The 21,948-nt window shown below is 40.2% G+C and overlaps 1 pseudogene; it reads right to left on the reverse strand.

Annotated features, from left to right (window-relative positions):
- Positions 1–14,720: 14,720 nt before the first annotated feature.
- LOC145161430 (abscisic acid receptor PYL4 pseudogene) lies at positions 14,721–15,700 on the reverse strand (annotated as a pseudogene).
- Positions 15,701–21,948: the final 6,248 nt, after the last annotated feature.

The following is a 21,948-nucleotide window of genomic DNA, read 5'->3' on the forward strand; positions in this document are numbered from 1 at the left end:
ACAACCGCCGTCTCATCGGCTATACACTTCCTCAACTGGGATACATGGAAGGTATCGTGGATCTGGCTCAACTCCTCGGGTAGCTCCAGACGGTAGGCTACCTTACCCACCCTTGCGGTCACCTTGAACGGACCAATGTATCGGGGCCCCAACTTTCCCCTCTTCCTGAATCGGATCACTCCTTTCCAAGGAGATACCTTCAGGAGTACGAAATCTCCAACCTGGAACTCGAGCTCGGATCGCCGCCTATCCGCATAACTCTTCTGACGGCTCTGGGCTGTCAGTAACCTCTGTCTGACCAGCTGTATCTGCTCAGTCGTCTTGAGCACTATCTCAGTGCTACCCATCACTCGCTGCCCTACCTCTCCCCAACAGATGGGGGTCCGACTCCTCCTCCCATATAAAAGCTCAAAGGGAGGCATACCAATACTCGAATGGTGGCTGTTGTTGTAAGAAAACTCAGCCAAAGGTAGGTATGTGTCCCAACTTCCTCCGAAGTCCATAACACATGCCCGAAGTATGTCCTCGAGTGTCTGAATCGTCAGCTCACTCTGCCCGTCCGTCTGTGGGTGGTAAGCAGTACTGAAGTGCAATCTCGTACCCAACTCCTCATAAAATTTCTTCCAGAACCTGGAAGTAAAACGTACATCTCGGTCCGACACAATCGAGATTGGCACTCCATGCCGCGACACCACCTCTCTCACATACATCTCTGCCAGTCTCTCCACAGAAGAGCTCTCACTGATAGCTAGGAAGTGCGTGCTCTTCGTCAGTCGGTCCACGATCACCCAAATTGCATCAACACCCCTAGCGGTCCTCGGCAATTTGGTGATAAAATCCATAGAAATCTGTTCCCACTTCCACTGGGGAACCTCTAGTGGCTGTAACTTGCCATGCGGACGCTGGTGCTCGGCCTTAACCCGACGACATGTCAAACACCTCTCCACTACCCATGTAACATCCTTCTTTATACAGGGACACCAGTAGTCACTCTTCAGGTCCAAATACATCTTAGTGGCCCCGGGATGGATCTAGAATCTCAATCTATGTGCCTCCTCCATCAGAGTGCTACATGCCCTGTCCGTAAAAGGCACCCAAATCCGACCACGAAAGGTCATAAGCCCTCGGTTGTCCGTCACAAACTCGGACACCTGTCCAATCACCCGCTCCCTCTTGCGGTTCTCCGGTCTCACAACCTCTGCCTGGGCTTCTCGAATAGTGTCTAACACTGGAGTCATCACCATCATCCTCATACATATATCTCGTATTGGGGCACTCTCCGCCTTATGGCTCAGAGCATCGGCTACCACGTTAGCCTTGCCCGGGTGGTACAGGATCTCACAGTCATAATCCTTTACCACATCCAACCATCTCCTCTGACGCATGTTCAGGTTGGGCTGATCCATCAGATACTTCAAACTCTTGTGGTCCGTGTATATGGTACACCGAACCCCATACAAATAATGGCGCCATATCTTGAGGGCGAACACTACTGCCCCCAACTCCAAATCATAGGTGGGATACCTCGTCTCATGAGGCTTCAGCTGCCTCGATGCGTATGCTATCACGTGTCCTCTCTGCATAAGCACCACACCCAACCCTGATATAGACGCATCACAGTAAACCACAAAATCCTCCATTCCCTCCGAAAGGGCTAACACTGGGGCTTTGCATAGTCTCTGGCGAAGGGTCTCAAACGAGGTCTGTTGCTCTGGACCCCAAGAAAAAGCAACGCCCTTCCGGGTCAATCTGGTGAGGGGAACGACAATCTTGGAGAAATCCCGGATAAATCTCCGATAGTAGCCGGCCAACCCCAGAAAACTCCTGATCTCGGTGGGGGATCTCAGCACCTCCCAACTCATGACAGCCTCAATCTTGGCCGGATTGACCAATATCTCATTCTGATTAACGAGATGTCCCAGGAACTGGACCTCTCGTAACCAGAAATCACACTTGGAGAATTTGGCATAAAGCCTCTCCGATCTCAATACTCCAAGGATCTCCCTCAGGTGCTCCTCATGCTGCTCTCTGGTCCTCGAATACACTAGGATGTCGTCGATGAACACAATCACCGATCGATCCAACATCGGCCTACATACTCGGTTCATGAGGTCCATGAACGCCGCTGGTGCATTGGTGAGCCCAAAAGGCATCACCACGAACTCGTAATGCCCATAACGAGTCCTAAATGTTGTCTTCTGGATATCCTCATCACGCACCCTCATCTGGTGATATCCAGACCTCAAGTCTATCTTGGAAAACCAAGACGCACCCTGCAACTGATCGAACAGATCGTCGATCCTCGGTAATGGATAATGGTTCTTGACCGTTAATTTGTTCAACTCCCGGTAATCAATGCACATCCGGTGTGAACCATCCTTTTTCTTGACAAAAAGGATCGGCGCTCCGCACGGCGAGCTACTCGGTCGGATGAATCCCTTCCCCAACAGCTCCTGAAGCTGTGAGGATAACTCCTGCATCTCCGGTGGCGCAAGGCGATAGGGTGCCTTGGCAATAGGTGCTGCCCCCGGAACCAAATCGATGCGGAACTCCACCTGCCTCTCGGGAGGCACACCCGGCAATTCCTCGAGGAAAACATCCGGAAACTCTCGCACTATCGGTACCTCACCGACAGAACTCGACCTCTCTGCGGCAACTCGTGTATCCATCACATAGGCTACGAACCCTCTACAGCCCTGCTACAGACTCTGTCTCGCTCTGGCAGCCGAACAAAATGCTGACCCAGATCGGGTACCCGCGCCATACACCGTAAGTGCTCCCCCACTGGGGTCTAGTATGGTCACCAACTGTCGCTCGCAGTCTATAACAGCTCCAAATCGGCTCAACCAGTCCATGCCCACGATGACCCAGACATCACCCATCGCAATCGGTACCAGATCTATCGAGAACTCAACACCGAAAATCTCGAGTACACATCCTCGAATCACATCAGTAGCATAAACCGCTCGCTCTTCAGCTATAGAGACTCGTAGAGGTCGACTCAACGCCTCTCGTCGGGCACTGATGTGCTGACTAAATGCTAATGACACGAAAGATCGACTCGCACCTGAGTCAAATAACACCAAAGCAGGTACATAACTCACAAGAAAAGTACCTATGCATACCACAATATAAGCACAGAAATCTCAACTCAAAATCAGTAAATAAATAATACATACCAGCCACGACATCGGGCGCTGCGCGGACCTCTTCCGCTGTCAACTAGAAGGCTCTCCCGCAAGCCTTCGGTGCCTCGGCCTTCGCTGGCCGGGCCTCGGTAGCTCTAGCAGCAGGTGCGGATCCCTGAAGTAACTGTGGGCACTCGGCCTTCCGATGGTCTGTCTGGTTGCAGTGAAAGCAGACCGAAAATCTCTTGGGGCAATCCCTCGCGACATGCCCTTCATTCCCACACTTGTAGCATACACCCGCCCTGCACGTCCCCTCATGAGTCTTGCCGCACTTCCCGCAAGTGCGGCCCTTCTGGCCTCCAGACCTCGAATCAGTGGGCTTTGCCCGCTTGGCTGCCGGTTGAGACTGAACCGGCCGCCTCTCCCTCCTCTGAGACTCGGCCTCCTCCCTGGCCTGAGTCTCCAGCTCGATCTCCCTCTTCCGAGCATTTGCCTGAAGCTCGGAAAATGTCCGGTATGTCAAGTTCGCCACGAACTCACGGATGTCCCTCCTCAGTATGCTCAGATATCGACTCATACGTGCCTGCTCAGTAGACACGTGCTCAGGGCAAAACAACGCCCTCTCATGAAACATCCGTGTAATCACAGTCACGGACTCCGTCCCCGACTTGAGGGACAAGAACTCCTGCGCCAACCGTTCCCTCTCCACCGGGGGAACATACTCATCTCGGAACATGGTGGTGAACCTCTCCCAAGTCACCGTTGTCATCTCTGCAGGAGTGAAGTCTGCCGTCACAAACTTCCACTAATCCTTCGCTCCCAAGCGAAGGTGGTTCAGTGCGAACCGTACCCTCAAATGCTCCGGACAAGAACATGCGTAGAAGCATCCCTCAATGTCAGAGATCCACCTCATCGCGGCTATCGGATCCTGAGTCCCATCAAACTCTGGTGGCTTCGTGTTGCTGAACTCTCGGTACAGCAACGAGTCACCCCCTTGTGGCCTGGCAGCGGCAACGGCTGCGGTGGCTGCAGCAACAGCAGCCTCGGTAAGAGAAGCATACCGCTCGTCAAACGTCTCAATCAAAGTGGTCTTGATAGACCCAAACATCTCTGGAATCTCAGCTCGTATGGCTGCGACCACCTCCTCGTGAATCAGCCTACGGATCTCCTCATCACTGGTACCACTGGTACCACTACCTCCTAGGTTGTGGCGCGCCCCAACCATGATGTCTCTGAAATACAACACAAAAGAAATCAGAGACTTTCTTGAGTATACTCGCACTCGATACTCAACCCTACTTGTTCTTTAGTACCCTAAGGATTCTTACTTGGACTGCTCACCGATCCGGTGTTTCCAGTAGTACGGGCCCTATACTACCTTCCACAACGCATCGATATTCACCCCAAGTCCTCCTCCTAGGATCCCAGATCACAAGTACTCTATATCTCACTAAACTCAGGCTACCCTCCAGTAGATCACTCATAAGCTCCTTGTTGCTACCTACTCCCTCTCGAAGTATCTCATAGTAACAGTAATCTCCTAGGCTAAGGCATCACAAATCAGGCCACTCTAGTCCTAGATATGAATACCTAGCCTACTCTAGCATGCATAGCATATCACATAATATCTCATAACACATAACGTAAGGGTATTTTGGGAAATCACCGTTCGGGCGCTGGCTGATTGTACACACTGTTCCGTTCTGCTTGTCTCAAAACCTCTTACTCTTTTAGAAAAATCGTTTATTTTATGAAAAATCTCCTCAAATCCTCAGTTTGAGTTCAGATACGCCCGAAGGTGCATCCGAATCCCTCAAACCAAGGCTCTGATACCAACTTGTAACAACGTAAATTTTTAAAACAATTTTTCGTTTTTCCACATAACAAAACTCATATAACATTCTCAAAATCTCATGTATCAAATGTCATCATAATAAAACATATCCCAGAATCTAAAAACGTAATCCTCTGTCAGTGTGTACAAATCATGTCGGCGCCTTCCCGCGATCCTCGCTGGTACCTGAAACACATATCACATAACACGGTAAGCATAAATGCTTAGTGAGTTCCCCAAAATACCACATACAACACATAAGCCACTCGAGGCTATAACTCGGTATGACCCTCTGGTCAATGTGTCTTAGCGGGACCCTCCAGTCCCGTAGCTCGTTGGACCCTCCAGTCCGGTCTAGCTCGTTGGACCCTCCGGTCCGGTCTAAATCGTTGGACCCTCCGGTCCGGTCTAAATCGTAGGACCCTCCAGTCCGGTCTATATAACACATAGCATACACATATCACAAGCACATAACTCAACATACAAATAACACGTAAGACCCTCCGGTCTGCACATAGTTACCACTCTAGGTAATGTATAGTGAGAAGACTTACCTCGGATAATCTCGGAAAGTCTCGAACTCGAATATCTGATCTAGCCTCCGCCTAATCACATAACACAATTATCTCTAATTAATACGGCTCTCAAAGGCTAGACTAGTCCCTTCCTATATTCTCTCAGAAGGGGAAAAGACCATTTTACCCCTCCAATGGTCCAATGTCCAAATGTTGACCAAACCCTAAAAGTCAACCTCAGTCCACGGTCAAACTTTGACCAGACTCGTCGAGTGCACTAGAGTGACTCGGCGAGTCCATGCGTGTCCTCTGAATCCTCCTAAGGCCTCACTCGACTCGTCGAGTCAACATTTCTCTCGACGGGTTACCATTGATCACGAATCGTGGTGCAACATGATCCGACTCGTCGAGTCCGCTCATGGGCTCGTCGAGTTTTTTCCATGAGAATGCTCAAACGACCTTCTGAGGTCAGATCTGTTTCTCTAACCTATAGATCTGGCCTTCTAACAGTCAAAAGTTACGTAAAGGTCCAAACTTTATGCTCATGCAACACTCATATGGATCTATATGATGATTTAGCCCTAATATGACAACCATGTTCTAAAACCCAAAAAGGAACTGCATAAAGCTGGATGTTTGGGGCTCTCTGGACCTCTCAAGGTCCAAATCTAAGGTCTATTTCACATTGGGACCTCTCATGCTCTTATTCCAACTCAAGAAAGGGTAAAGAAACCCTTGATTCAAGAAGCCTACACAATAAAGAAGAAAAGGGCCGAATTGCTACCTCAAAGTGAAGCCTCCTTGCTTGAAAGTCTCAGAACAACAACCTCCTTTGGTCCTTCTTGCTGGATCACTTCTCCTCCTTAGCAAAATCACAACAAATGGATCAAGATGGCTCTCTCTCTCTCTCTCTCTCTCTCTCTCACTACTCACGCTCAAATATGCTAGGGTTCTTTCTTCTGGGAAGGTAGCCGCCAATGAAGGCTATAAATGCCTTTAAATAGGGCTCAGGCCCAAGGATTTAGGGTTTCTGCCAACAGCGCGGGCTCGTCGAGTCGCCTCACCGACTTGTCGAGTCCATTCATTAATCTGAGTCATCAATCGCGATCCTACTCGACGAGTCTCGGCATCAACTCGTCGAGTCCCTCTTCTCAACTCAAAATAAATATTTAAATTATGATACCTGGAAATCCGGATGTTACAATATATATATATATATATATATATATATATATATATATATATATATATATATATATATATATATATATATATATATATATATATATATATATATATATATAATTGATATAGAAAGATCTTATTCAATATATTATAATTTAAGTAAATTGATTTATTATTATTATTATTATTATTATTATTATACCTTTCTTATTTTTACATATATTAAGAACACTAGATAATAAGCACGTATAACATTTAATAGATACTTCATATCTATGTGTAAGCTGAAAGTAACACCCACTTGTTAAAAGTGGATTCCTTGGAATTTGGGCATCGTTTCGCCTAGCACCTCGACTTTTCCCTTGACTTGACCTAGGTATGATTGTTACTAAGTCTTAGTCTAATATTCCTCATGACTAATGATATTTTAGATTCCTCAACCATCCCAATGTCTACATCAAGATCTATCAAGTAAGCAATAACCAGGTGTGATCATATCGGAGGTAAGGTCTGTTTAGTATACAGAGTATACTGTTTAGAAATCTCACTTTAAACACCTCACTAAATCCATCATAGACATCACTCCCATAAGTAGATCAATCAGTATTTTGAGTTGGAATCACTGATAAGTCTTATTTATAGGTTCATAATAACGACTATGACTATAAATAAAAGTTAAACTTGAATTAAGATAAATGCAACTTAACTTACAGAGATTTTAGCAAAAAAATGGGAAATTACGCGGGCGGAACTCTGACCCGAGAGCTTCTACTAGTCGATCCTAGATACCCAGAGCTTCGCTAAACTAAAATACTCTGAAATCCCGAAGAAAGAACCTATTTTCGTGTGTAAGAACTAGAGAGAAAGTTTAGGAATGGTGTGCAAAGGAATGGGGCATGAAAGACTATTTATATGGAAATTTTCTTGGAGGTGCACCATGCCCTGGATCTGGTCGGCTACCCTCCTCGACAAAAGTGACATTTTATTGTTGGAGCATTGTGGTGGCTTCTTGAAGCGCGTGTCGCGCCTCCTGCACGCTGCACTGCCGAGAAATCTTCAAAAATTCGTATCTTCTTCATATGAACTCTGTTTTTGATGTTCTTTATATCCACACGTAGCTATCGACGAGATCTACAACTTTAGTCTAGACTCCATCTGCTAATTATCACTTTATTTCTAAATTTATATTTTTAACATGATTAGATTGTTAAAGTCCGTGTAAAAATCATAACTCCTTCATATGACATCCGTTCTCGACTGTCTTTATATCGATGAACTCCTAATCACGAGATCTTCAACTCTCATTTAGACTGTTTTTCCAAACAATCGACTGATTTGGATTTTAATTTTTGTGCTAATACAGTTGCGCTGAAACTTCGAAAAATCATAACTTCCTCATATGAAGTCAGATTTGGACATTCTCTATACACGCGAGTTCGATTTCACGGTTACTACGACTTTCATTTAGATTGATTAGGCTAATAAGGAATCCATCTAGATTTCAACTTTTACGACGCGCATAGCCGTGTCGGTTTAATCGCGAAGAAGCATAACTTCTTCATACAAAGTAGGATTTAAGCGTTCCTTATATGTACAAAATCCTTGTCACATTTGCTATAACTTGGGTTAAGATTATTTATCTTAAATAATCTTCTATCAAAATTATATATTTATCGTTGGTACGATGAATAATTATTACTTATTATATCTTAAATGTCTAGCCCAAATCTGCGGGCGTTACAATAGCGAACCAAACATTTTCCTTTTTAGGAAAAAATCTGGCATGCAATACACTGTCTATCTCCTTAAACCACGACATACTAAGAACCCAATATTTCCTTTCCACCGAGACGGGAGGCTGACCCACTGCCATTCCATGGCAAGTGATGTCCCTGACTCTCAACCGTTTAGCCTCCATAGTGGTTGCAATCCTCTCGTCGACCATCTCGATCATCTTGTCACACCCCCTATCGGCGACGGAAATGTCGGGCGGTGAGACGATATCATGGATCACAGTCATTTTCATACATAGAACAATACACCAACATTGCATAATGTATAATCTTTTATTAATGATAAAAGGAAATTACAACATCCATTGTCTAGGAGTACATGATAATATGAAATACTGAGTATACCTTAATAGTTAGGCAACTATGAAAATATGATAAGATGATAGATAAACTATAATCCCATGGTTGTTTTGCTATGTATGACTTCCATCTTCTTAAATTCACGAGAATACATGCGTTTTGAAAGAGCGTCAACATAATGTTGGTGATTTCACAAGTTTGAAATGTTTGACTCAAATGTACTTCTAAACCAAAAAGTATGTGTTTATTTTATATTACTGCCTTCCCAAATTATATATGAATTTACTTTTTAAACCAAAAAGTATGTTTTGACTGTATATAACTGCTTTCACAACTAATATATAAATGTACTTTTTAAACCAAAAAGTATGTTTTGATTGTATATAACTGCTTTCTCAGCTTATTTAAATGTACTTTTTAAACCAAAAAGTATGTTTTGACTATATGTAACTTCTTTCTCAGCTTATATAAATATACCTTTTAAACCAAAAAGTATGTTTTGACAATATATAACTGCTTTCTCAGCTTATATAAATTTATTTTTTTAAAATGAAAAAGTTTATTTTTACTGTATATATATAAATGTCTTTCCCCATCTTATATATAGATGCATTCAGAACGCTCTTAACGTTACAATGAGTCCCTATAACCGAGCTTCCGACTAGTTGTTGCCCCTCCCAACGCTTCATTGGACGTCGTAATGTTTAGACAATTATCACCAGTGACTTGATTGTCAAGGTTGTAGCTTGCAACTGCAGGTGGGGGTGTCAACCGGTATAGATCTATACATAACTCTCCCGTTCACTTAAAATTTAGTGGTTATAGGTCAGGGGTCTTGCTAAGTATTACAATTAGTGTGATGAAATCTCTCATGTAATCCATTGAGTGGGTGTGGTTTTAAACATTTGTGTGCCCTAACTTCAAATGTCAAAGTTACCAGGAAAACATTTTTCGGTGTATATCTACTGTATATGTTTCATAACCAGATTTTGACAACATAACCACTGTAAATGTGTTATAACCACTTTTAACCAATGCATAACTATCATACCAGTTATTAAACAGAGTTTCAACAGTCTAGCATGCACACATAGGTAATACAGTAAGAAGACTCACCTCGCAATAAAAGCAAACACACACAACAACCCCTAAACAGTGAAGACTACCCCAAATCACCTAAACATCAAATAGAGGCGAATCCTCATAACACATCCTAAAACCCATAAGTTGACCAAATGTCAAACTGGTCAAAAGTCAACGGTCAAATTCAATGGCCATCTACCACATCATGGCCAACCAATGTCCGTGTCGTGGCAGCTATGCAACAAAACAGCCTCGGTGAAACTTGCCACCACATCGTGGCAAGCAACTCGCCATCTCGTGGGAACTGATTCTAAAAACTTAATGGATTAAGCTCTTAACCCTTAGTCTCTAGAGCTCAAAAGCTCAGATTTGATCCTTCCAAAGATCTTGATGGATAAAGTTTCCAACTTTATCCATTAAGACGACCCAATAAGTCAAGATCTCTAAACCTAAGTTCTTAATGGATGCAGCAAAAGCATGGACACCAAACTAAGTCATGCAAGACATATTTCTAACCACCACCATGGTCCAGAAGCTATAGAATTCACTCAAGGGTTCTGGAGTTCACTTAAACTCCAATAACAAGAAGAGTTTGACCAAAAACCTCATAAAATGTCATAAAAATAGATCTAGAGAAGTAATGAGCAAGATAGCAACTGTATACCTCCAAATGATCATAAATGTGATGAAGATGGTGGATCTAAGCTGAAACCAAGCACACAAGCAACAAGAGAGACTCATTCTTCCTTCAACCTTCACAAAATAGGCCCACACACTCAAAACACACACAAAGAGGCTAGGGTTTGGGTGGAATGCAATCTTAGAGGATGGAGGCTGCCAAGTGAGGCAATCCTAGGAGTTAGTGCCTTTAAGTAGGGCATAAATCCCGAGATCTAGGGTTTTGAACCCCATCCACCACCACGTTGTGGCCAAGGCCTTGCCACGTCGTAGTGCCTTACGAATGCGCGTCCATTAAACTGGTAATGCCACATTGTGGTCCCTCCACTACCACGTGTGGCTAAGCCAAAACCTTATAAAAAATTAGATTTAATAATTCAAACTCGAAAGAAGCATAACTGGAAAGCGGATGTTATAGAGTCATTGTGACTGTCCTTGATTTAGGAATCGATGTTGTGCTTTCGGTAGTACAGACCCATGCCTTCCACACCTATCTGTATGTGCCCCGAGAATCTTCCCAAGGTTCCTAAGTTGCTTCCTCACAGTCACCCTCAATCGTCCTAACCATACATACATAAGCTCATACGAGCGCACACCACTAATCTTCCTATACTTTCCTTCTAGTATTCTCCTTATACATATACCTACAATGACATATTCTAAAATTCTTCCTAGGTCACTAGGAATGCAACCCCCACTTTTCTATCAACCACAGAAGAAACTTCTACTAATGTCAATTAACTATCTTACAGATACAATTACATGCAACAAAAATTAAACAGTCTTTCGACTAGGAGATCTTGCACTACAACGGTTTGAATCACACAAGAGATGCACAATAGAACCAAATTAAGCATTCTAAAACTATTTAATCTTCGTGGCATGTAACCTAACACATTCTTTTAACAGTTAATTAATATCAATATAGGTTTTACATAACACAAAGCAAGCAACATTCAAGTAGCAAATCCATCAGACAATAATGTATCAAAAGATCATACAATTCTAACATGCAACTCATAAAAGATCCTTAGCCTATACACTAGCCTACATCTCTAACAACTCATATAACGACACAAAAAGCATCTATCCTAACCAGGCATTCTAGCATGCAATCATGAATATCTCCTTCTTCTAACTTCTAGAATGCATATCATACTACAAAACAAATAATATATCAAACATGTACGGGTATCTTGGGAATTACTTACTTGAGCTCCGACTGATTGTACGCATTACATCCTTACTTTTTTTATAAGATTTTTCAGAAATATTTTTGTATAAAGAATCTCTCAGTCCCCAGTTTGAGTTCAGACGCACATAGTGCTAGCCTGAATCCCTCAAACCAATGCTCTAATATCAACATGTAACGTCCCAAATTTTCAACCCAAAATTTTCATTTAATTAATAAGTAAACAATACTAGTTTCTTCTCAGAGGATAAGCAACCAAGTGTTTACATTGTAAAATCAGGGTCATTATAAAACCAAATGCGAAAATCTCAATAATACAAAAACAAATGCGATACAATCACGTCATGCTCTTCCTTTTGCTACCATAAGTACATGAAACATTTGAACTTAAAACCGTAAGCACAAAACTTAGTGAGTTCCCTAAGATACCACATGCAATACAAATAATGACCTATTTCAACATATGAGTATGTTTCAACCCAAGGGGTGTTTTTCAACCTAATGGCCTATTTGAGCCAACAACTTTGTTTCAACCCACCAACCTATTTCAGCCAACGGGTCTGTTTTAACCCAACAGGTTTGTTTCAACCCAACATGCATATAACATACAAGCAAGAGTCACAAAGACAACAAGCATAACATGACACCCAATATCCTACAGTATAGTGAGAAGACTCTCCTAACTCAAAGCTAAAACCAAACTACTCAAAGTCTCATAGAACTAGCTACACGAACCACCTAAACCAATAGAGGCACAATTCTCAGTCTAAAACTCAAAACCTCCAAGTTTGACCAATAAGTTGAACTGGTCAAAAGTCAATAGTCAATGACCTTCGCATCGCGACCCAACGTCTTGTCCGCGCCACGGGCACTATATGAAAATATAGACACGACTGGCAATAGCGTCCCACGTCATGACCTGACTCCCAAATTGACCCAAAATGACCATTAAGACATGTATGACTTGGAATGATTGCTAGCATTCAACTTTATGAGACCAAAAGGTATAGAAATCGACCAAAACTCAAGCAATAGTTCTGGAGTTTCTCAAACTCCAATAACTCTCCTCAAAAGTCTAATAAGTGACACCATAAACAAACATTAAATGAAAAAGGTAAGAACTTTATGCCCACTGAAGATCTAGGAGAAGCTTAATTGTAGTAACTTAGCTGAAGCAAACTCTACAAACTCTAAAACAACCTTATTCTTCTCCAAATTGTGATTCAAGGCTCAAATACTCATATACACACATACTAAAACACCTACACACACTCAAGGCTAGTGTTTAGATCTATGGAGGTGGAGGTTGCACTAGAAAGAAACCATAGAGAGTTAGGACCATTAATTAGGGCCCAAAGCCCAAGATCTAGGGTTTAGAACTCAGTCGTCACCGCGTCGCGGCCAGCACGTGATCGCACCACGACTTAAGTGACGTGGCCGCGCCACGACTTAAGTTTTTTCCCCAACAACCTTATCCTCAAAATATATAAGTCTTTATCAATCAAGAAAACGGATATTACATTATATGTGTTAAACAATGCATTACATTTGAGACGACGTTGGTGGTTGTTAAACGAAACAAATGATCTATGGGTTAAGGTCGTTTCAGCTATATATCCAAAGTAATAAAGTGGGGTTTGAAGCATCTGAATTTTAGAAAAAAAAATCATTGGGGGGGGGGGGGGGTTTGAAATATATTAGTGATTATTAGCATAATTACATGCAAAAATTCCATCGATTGTACGTGTTAGAATTGGATAGAGATTGCATGATAAGTGATAGGTTCTTGAACGCCTTGCGGATTTGGAGTTGGCGTCGAGAGCCAAGGGGAGGGACCAAAAAACAACTCACATGTATGTTCAAACATTTGGATGCTAATAATTATTCTAATGGGGAGGAAGATCGTTTTGTGATCTTGACAGGTCAGATTAGTTTTCAATGTCTTCGGCAAAGCACTTTCTTAATATGTTATGACTAGATAATGGTGATCCTTCTAGTAGATGGAACGATTGAATTCCTTTCAAAGTCAACATTTTGGGTTATCAGGTGACTCTGAATCGGTTATCGATTAAGAAAACTTGGATGTGAGGGGTGTCGACCTAGATTGTGTTCTTAGCCCCATTTGTTGTCAAAATATTGAGTCCGTCGACCATTTATGCAAGGGATGTGAGGTGGCAAGCTCTTTGTGGTGCTTGGTTATTCGATCGTAAAACATTCAAGTCTCGTCTTTTGTTTTGGTTGAAGATTGGGTTTGTTGAGTGGTTCAATTACACTTTTCGTTTGCTAAAAATAAAGTTTTTGACGTGGTTGTCCACTTGTCTTTACAACGATTTTGTTTATTTGGTTTTTCACAGGGTCTATATATTTGAAGATCCCAATTCGAGGAATAAACATTTATTTGACTCAAGTGTTTTAATTTAATTCTTTTAATTGGATTTTCTGTAGGTATCGTAAAATGAATTTAGATTGGATTAGATAACTTAAAGATCCTTGTATGGGTTTCTAGTTCTTTGTATTTCTCAAGCATCTAGCTAGTGTTTTTAATATAATTTTGATTTTAAAAAAAAACTATGATAACATTTATCAAAATAAACTTTTTATTGTAAGAATAATGTGTGTTTCATCTGTTTTATTATTTCCTTTAGATTAGATTTTAGTTTGACGCAACTTTTAAATACAATGCCTTGTTAACTTTCCATACGTAAGATTCCTTTTACCACACTTTCTAATTATTAGTTTTCTAAGTTTATATTAATATCTTTTTTTCTAGATTATGAAGTTTCTATATGTACCTTTATTTTTAGATTACGAAGTTTATATATATGCAAAACATCAGTTTATAAAAGCGCGAAAAAACTATATAAAAAGAACAAATATGTAAAATGAGAAAACATTAATATATGTGATCACAATATAATAAATGCGTCATGCAACCTTCTAAATTCTTTTTTCTAAATGTGATGGTGAAATCATGAAGAAACACTAGTCAAAATTCACATGAACAACCAAAACTGAAAATCCTAAAAAAAAATTAAAATAAATTGGAAAATTTGATATCTGCCCATATCATAGATTGATGAATCAAACCTATGAAAAAAAGAAGACGAAAATAAAGATCATTCGAACAGATTAATGCACAGGGTCGGGTTGAAGTACTTCATTTAATTTACTGTTAGTTCTTGGACACATTTTCAGCGATCTGCTTCAATGAAATCAGGTTACATCGAACGATTGTATCAACGAAAACACACGTCTCTTCCTTGGTGTTTTCCGGCGGTACATCGACGACGTATGACTCCACGACGACGGTTGTTTTGTCGCAGTTTGGTGACGCGTGGAGAGTGGTGACAGATCGGTAGTTGTTAAGACGATGATCACCACCGACAACGCTGAAGCTCATGACGTGGCGATCGTCGTCTAGGATCTCAAGCCGCTCGGTGCTGGATCCAGCCGGCAATCCTGACACCACCTGGACTTCTCTGAGAGTACCCACATCACCGTCACCGAGAATCACGTTGCAGCTCTTGAGGAAGTGTTTGTACGCTTGGGGGTTGTCAAAGCGGCGGACGACGGACCAGACGGCAGCGACGGGGGCAGAGATAGATTTGACAACGGCGGAGGAGCACTGGTGAGGACCAACCGCGTGTGTGTGATGATGAATAAGATCTTCGGGGATCCAGATAGAAGATGGTACTCTCCATATGGTGGTTGTAGAGGGTTGTTTATGGTGGTTTATGGTGGCCGTGGCGGTGACGGTGGGGTTGGTGACGTTTGTTTGGATTCTTTGAATTTGAATGGAAGAAGAAGGCATATTTTTGTTTCCGTGAGGTTAGATGTCGATATAGCGATATACAGATAGATATATAGAGATAGCGTGAGGAATGGAGGCATGGATGCAAGTTGTAATGGTGGAAAAGTTTAAAGAGGAAGAAACACAGGGATTACGCCGGACATGCAAGTGGGAGCAACCAACTTGCAGTCTTGTATAGCCTTCTTTCTTTTCTTTCTTATAATTTCCCCTTTTTATTTAAAGAAAGATTTACAAAATCCGATTTCTTAATAATTCACATTGCAAATTGCATTAAAATATAACGTCATTTTGATTCAACTTTAATTTTATAAAATGAGCTTTAAAGAAAACGATATATAAAAATTTGTGTTATTAGTTTTTAATTCAATAAAAAACACCAACTCAAATCAAATTCAATTTATTGTTGAGTTGATTCTTGTTTTATTACTATATCTCTTATAACGAGATTATAAATTCATAATTATGTTTTTAAATATTAATTTTGAAAAACATTTCGTGAAAATATAAATTGACTTAGGTGTTGTTTGTTTTTTGCCTTTAAATCTTCTTGGCCTCTTCTGTCTGTGCCGCGCAGACCATGCGCAGACATTAACCTTCGCATACAGTTTGTTTTTTAATTACAATAATGATCGTTATAACTGTTTATATAGATATAAAAAATCATAATATTATTTTATTTTTTTGTGCCAAATTTTATAAAACATTATTTAACGAAGTATCGTTCATTTCTTGGGAAAAATATTTATAGTAAGTTTTTAATTGATTTATTGAAAAAGTAAAATGAAAATTTTTATTTTAAAATCAAAGTTTATTTCCATCTATTTTATGTGTCAAATTCTTTTATTTTCATCTATATTTTGTGTCAAATTCTTTGCAAAATCCATAATTACAATGTTTATATATAACTTTGCAATCAAAACTTGATGGCTTTTATCAAAACATATACATTAATTCGTACAATTTTATTTTCCCTTTTATACAATAATTATACATAAAAGTTGATCTAGATTTGTTAATCGTCTATAATAAAGTCATAAAAGTACTGAAAAATCATTTAAAATTAAAAAAAGTCAATTTATTTAGCTTTTAGCAGTCTGCAGATGTTAAAAAAACAAACAAGTCTTTTTCTTTCAGACTGCAGACATTTGGCCCACCTCTTCTACTGCAGGGCTATATAGATGTGGTCCGCAGATTGCAGACATTTTGCATCAGAAAAAACAAACAACACCTTATTATACGTCACATTTCATTTCAACCCTAAATTGTTTTAATTCGAATATATCAGCTTCAAATTTGTGATGTGAACATTTTCTATTTTTGTTAGTTTAACTAATGGTCCGTTCAGATTAATCACACGTACAATACGTGCTGATTCGAATACATTTAAAAATTTGGGTGAAAGGTATTTGTGGAATCATATTATTGGACATATATAAATGCGAAATTCATTACAAAATATCTAGTTTGATAGGATTTTGGAAATCATTTGACCATAAGTCTTATAATAAATGTAAATCTTGTTTATCAAGATAGATAACGAATACATCACTTGGTGGTGTGAATATCTGTTGGAATTAGTTCACACTAATGGACCATTCAGATTAACCACAATACATGGTAAGACCAACTTCGTTATCTCCAAGAGGTATGAACATGTTTAACTGAATAAAAATAAGTACGAAACCTTTAAAGTGTAAAGAGCTCTTATAAAATGAAGTTAAGAATCAACTGAGCAATAGGATGAGATACTTAGATCCAAAATGGATTTTGAACATCTTAGTCAAAAGTTTAACGGTCATCTAAGGAATTATGAAACAGTTTCACAAACTATCTCCACCTAAAACACTGCCACAAACAGTATAGTTGGATAAAGAAACAAATCATTGTTTGATTTGATGATTGATGAGTCGTAATATGCTTACAAAACAGTCCATGGATTGTACCATTAAGAGTGTTATAAGAGTCATTGGTCTTGCACTAACTGATAAGGTTTATGAGACCATATCTAAGAAGTGGAGTGGGCTTTATTCCTTACTAGCACATATAGAAGTATACGATTGTCAGGCTTACACTAGACGTGAAGCGCTCGACAATCTAGAACCCATAATAGAGATGTGTTACTTCGTCAGATATCCCAACAAAACTTTTGGGTAATTATTTTACAAATCCTCTAAGAAAAAAATGTTTGTTGCTCGAAGGACAGTTTTCCGAGAGAGGGAACTGATACCCAAAAGGGCTAGTGGGAGCCATATTGATCTTGATAAGAATAATCAACCAACAAAAAACCTAAAGTTAGCACTAGCACTCAACTAGAGGTTGAAAGAAATGTTGAAGAAATTGACATACCTCTACCTCTTCCTTATAGACATGATAGAGGACGCCATACACCTAGTTATATAGATTATATATTACTAAGGAAAATGACTCACTGGGAGATGGCGATTAAAGTCTACCAGTTATCAAAAGCTATGTCGAGCCTAAAAGGTTGCAATATGGAAGGAGGCTATGGAGAACAAGATTAAGTCTATGTATGTTTGGAACTTGGGTGATCCTATAATTGCCCTTAAACCGTTGGGTGTAAGTAGATCTTCAAAAGGATGTAAACATGGATAGGAACATACACATATTCAAACCAAGATAGGTTGTGAAAGATGTGTAATCTTGAGAAGTCCATTTATGGACTATAATAAGCATCTTATATTTGGATGATTTGTTTCAATGAGTAAGTCAAAAGGTTGAATTTCAAGAAAAAAAGATAAGCCATATGTATGTCAAAGCTAGTGGGAGCGTTATTGTCACTCTTATACTATATATGGATAATGTACATTTCATAGGAAGCGATGTCCTAACTTTGTAAAGTGTAAAAGCTTGGCTTCGATTGGGAATTGTTTCGCTATGAAACACATGAGAGTAGCAACATATATGTACTGAATATCACGGTCTATGGAGATAAATCTGAATGATTCAGTGGATTGACCCAAAGTACATAGAATCTTGAGGAAACTCAAGATGCACATGTCCAAAATAGTTCATCTTTATAAACAACGGCATGACATTAAGCAATGCTAATGTCCTAGTTCTATTTTTAAGCTAGATAAATTGAGTCGATTCCCACATGTTTTTGCTATAGGATCGATAATGTATGTCATGCCATGTTCTAGTTTTGGCAAGAATCAACGAATCAAAATCAAGAACATTCTTAAGTGCCTTAGGAGGATATACGAGATGCTCCTGCTAGTATGGAAGCGATCAATGTAAAATTTACACCGATGTTAGGTTCCATGCTAATAGAGACGATTTTGTTCATAGTCGAAGTTCGTGCTCTTAATGAATGGTGAAGTAGTAGCTTGGAAAGTGTAACACCTAGTTTCTAGATGTTTCTAATTTCGGGATAGGAAGCCATAAATGAATTTTGGCTTCAAGGGAATAGATTTTAGACCCTATTAGATGTTGATAATATTGGTTAAGGGATTAAAGCCTTTGAATTGTGCGTTGAAGAAAAAGGGTAAAATGGGAAAAGTAATATTTTGGGCTTCTTGCATGGATTATGGTTTTAGTTCGACATGTATTAAGTCAAAAGTAATTAGATAGGGTTTTGGGGCTTGTCAATACCTTTCCATGCATATAAAGATCGCTGAAAACGGAGTTGAAACGAAAAAGTTATGACTGTTTGAAGTTGGAATGGAATTAGGTGAAAACTCGTTGTCACGACGTGAGGAGGCTGTCACGAGGTGACAAGCAGGTCATGAGGTGAGAATTGAGAAGCCCAAGCCCACAAATTTTAGGGTTTTCTATGTATTTAAATGGTGGTTCCGTGTTTTTAGGGTATTTTTCCATCCTCCATCACATCTAAAGCCTTTTGAGAGAAACCTTAGCTTCCCTTTCTCCACTTTGAGCCTCCCATTTCCTCTCTCATCCATTTTTGGAGATTTTGGTGGTTTTGGAGTAATCCTCTCATGCAAAATTGATCCTTGAAGCTTGGTCATTGAAGATCTTAACTTTCATCTACCCTCTAGACCTTTGTAAGTTATAAAGTTCCAAGCTTTATTGCATTTCATCTTTGGATCTAAGTGTATTTGGTGTTTTGGTCCATTTTAATGAGTTTTAAGTGAGAGTTGGGAATAAAGTTTGCAACTTTATTACTCTCTAAGGTCCCAAGAACATTGTATGTCTCATATCTAGACTCACGAGTAGTTTTGATGTCATGCATGGGATTTTGACCCATTTCTCACCCCTTTTGACCTAGTTTTGGGAAGGACATGTATTAGACATGCATGGCCATAAAGAAAGGATTTTTATGTTACAATTGGGTGTATGAGAGCGTTCTGGAAAGTATGGGTGAGTGGGTAAAAGGATTAAGAGCTTAATGCATTAAAATTCCAGAGTTGTTCTCACGACGTGAATGATTAGCCTTCTCGACGTGAGAAAGGGGCAGTCTTCGCGACTCTTTTGTCTCGAGGCTACCACAACATGAAAAAAGTTTGGTCACGACATGGCGGCCGACTGTGGGATTTTTCACTGATGACTTTTACTTTGACCGTTGATTTTTGACCAATTTTGACTTTAGGTTAATTTTTGGGGTTTTGGGTTGTAGTTTGAGATTTGGTCCCTGATTGTTAAATAGGTGACCTGTAGTGCCAATTATTGGATCTGTGAGCAGTGATGTTATATGCTAGACTGCGAGGTGAGTTTTCTCACTATACTTTCTACTACAATATATATCCTTGTGTGTGGGATGCCGGCATACTGTAGTGATATGTTAGATTTGGTAGATCTGTATGATTACCTATACTTGCTGGTTAGTTATTCTAATTTGCATATGTTGACATGGGAAGGTTGGTTTGAGGCGGTACTTCTTTGTGCTGTAGGCCAATAAACCTAGGAGCGGTCCAGCTGTATGTTTTAGGCTCGGGAGTGGTCCAGCTTTATATTGTAGGCTCGGGGGCAATCCAGTCTTGTACTGTGGGCCCGATATGCATGCATTGTATATGTATTGTTGTTTGGGGTATTTTATGGGAACTCACTAAGATTTGGCTTATAGTTGTGGATTTAAATATTTTTCAGGTACTTATCGGATTGTGGAGGCGGGACTGTACACACGCACATCAACTGTTTTATGATTCAAGATTCCAGATTGTTTTCCTCATAACTTTGATTTTGAATTATAGTTTCTGAACAAATGGTTGACTTAATGTAACTTTATAAAAATGGGTGTTTAGTCTATTTTAAAAATGAAAAAATTTTGTACTGGAAAATTGGGACGTTACAGAAAGTATCAAGTAATACACGGTAGTTGATTTAACAACAAACATAGAATATATTGCAACTAGTAAGACTGCAAAGAAAACTAAGTGACTAAAAGAGATTCATCAGTGGCCTCAATGTTGACTTAATCATTAATGGTCCTTTTGAAGTTTCTTATGACTATAAGGGTGAATTCACCTTGAGTGAGGATCACAAATCACACAAGCTCACATGGAATATACTCAGTAAGTACCATCACATTTGACAATTAGATGAATTTGAAGACATCATACTCAATAAAGTCATATCGGAAGAGAATCTTGTCAATCCATTACTGTAACGCCTTGTTCCTGGTATGCATTTAACTTATTTATTTATTCATTTTAAGAGAGGGACTCGACGAGTTGGTGGCCCTAACTCGTCGAGTAGAAGGCAGATTATGGGCGGCGTTTGAGCTATCTACTCGACGAGTCAAGAGCCCTCGACTCGGCGAGTAGATCGGCCAGAATGAAACCCTAATTTCGGGGTTTTGCACCATATTTAAGCTCCTTAACCCCCACCCCTTAGCCTCATTTACAGCCTCCTTGTCCCAAACCCTAATCCATGAAACCCTAGAGCATCTTGTGAGTGTGTGAGCCATTTGTAAGCAATATTTTGTGTTCTTGAAGCTTGAAGTAGAAGAAGGAGTTAGAAGGCTTAAGAGGAAGAGAGTAGATCCAGAAACTACACTTCTTTGGCTACATTTTCTAGTAATCAAGTTTCTATCTTGACCTCTAGTTCATTAGATCTCTTCCTTCCCCTTTTATGAAGGTTTTGGCCCAAGAATGATAACCTTTGGAGAATGGACGACCCAAGTGGATAATCTTCCAGATCTAGGACCTAGAGGGGCTGTTATGACATAAAGGTGCAAACTTTATGCCATTCGAGCCCCCATGCAAGCCATAGAGTATCATATTGGCCTTTTTAGCCTAAAAGGCCATGCATGTGGGGAAAAGGTGGGAACTTTACGTGCTCAAGTAGTGTTAGGGGTTTAGATATGAGGTTGTAAGCTTTAGTTTGGTGTATGGAGGGCTTAAGGACTAAGTTCTAGGTCCCAAGGAATTAGGGTTTGAGCTAAACCCTTTAAGAAGGGGTATTAAGGGGTAAAGTCAGAAACTTTACTCTTAAAAGGAAATTTTCAGGGGT

The sequence above is a fragment of the Lactuca virosa genome, chromosome 2, assembly GCF_052849685.1.
Source record: "Lactuca virosa cultivar CGN04683 chromosome 2, Lactuca_virosa_CGN04683_v6, whole genome shotgun sequence".
Lineage (NCBI taxonomy): Eukaryota > Viridiplantae > Streptophyta > Magnoliopsida > Asterales > Asteraceae > Lactuca > Lactuca virosa.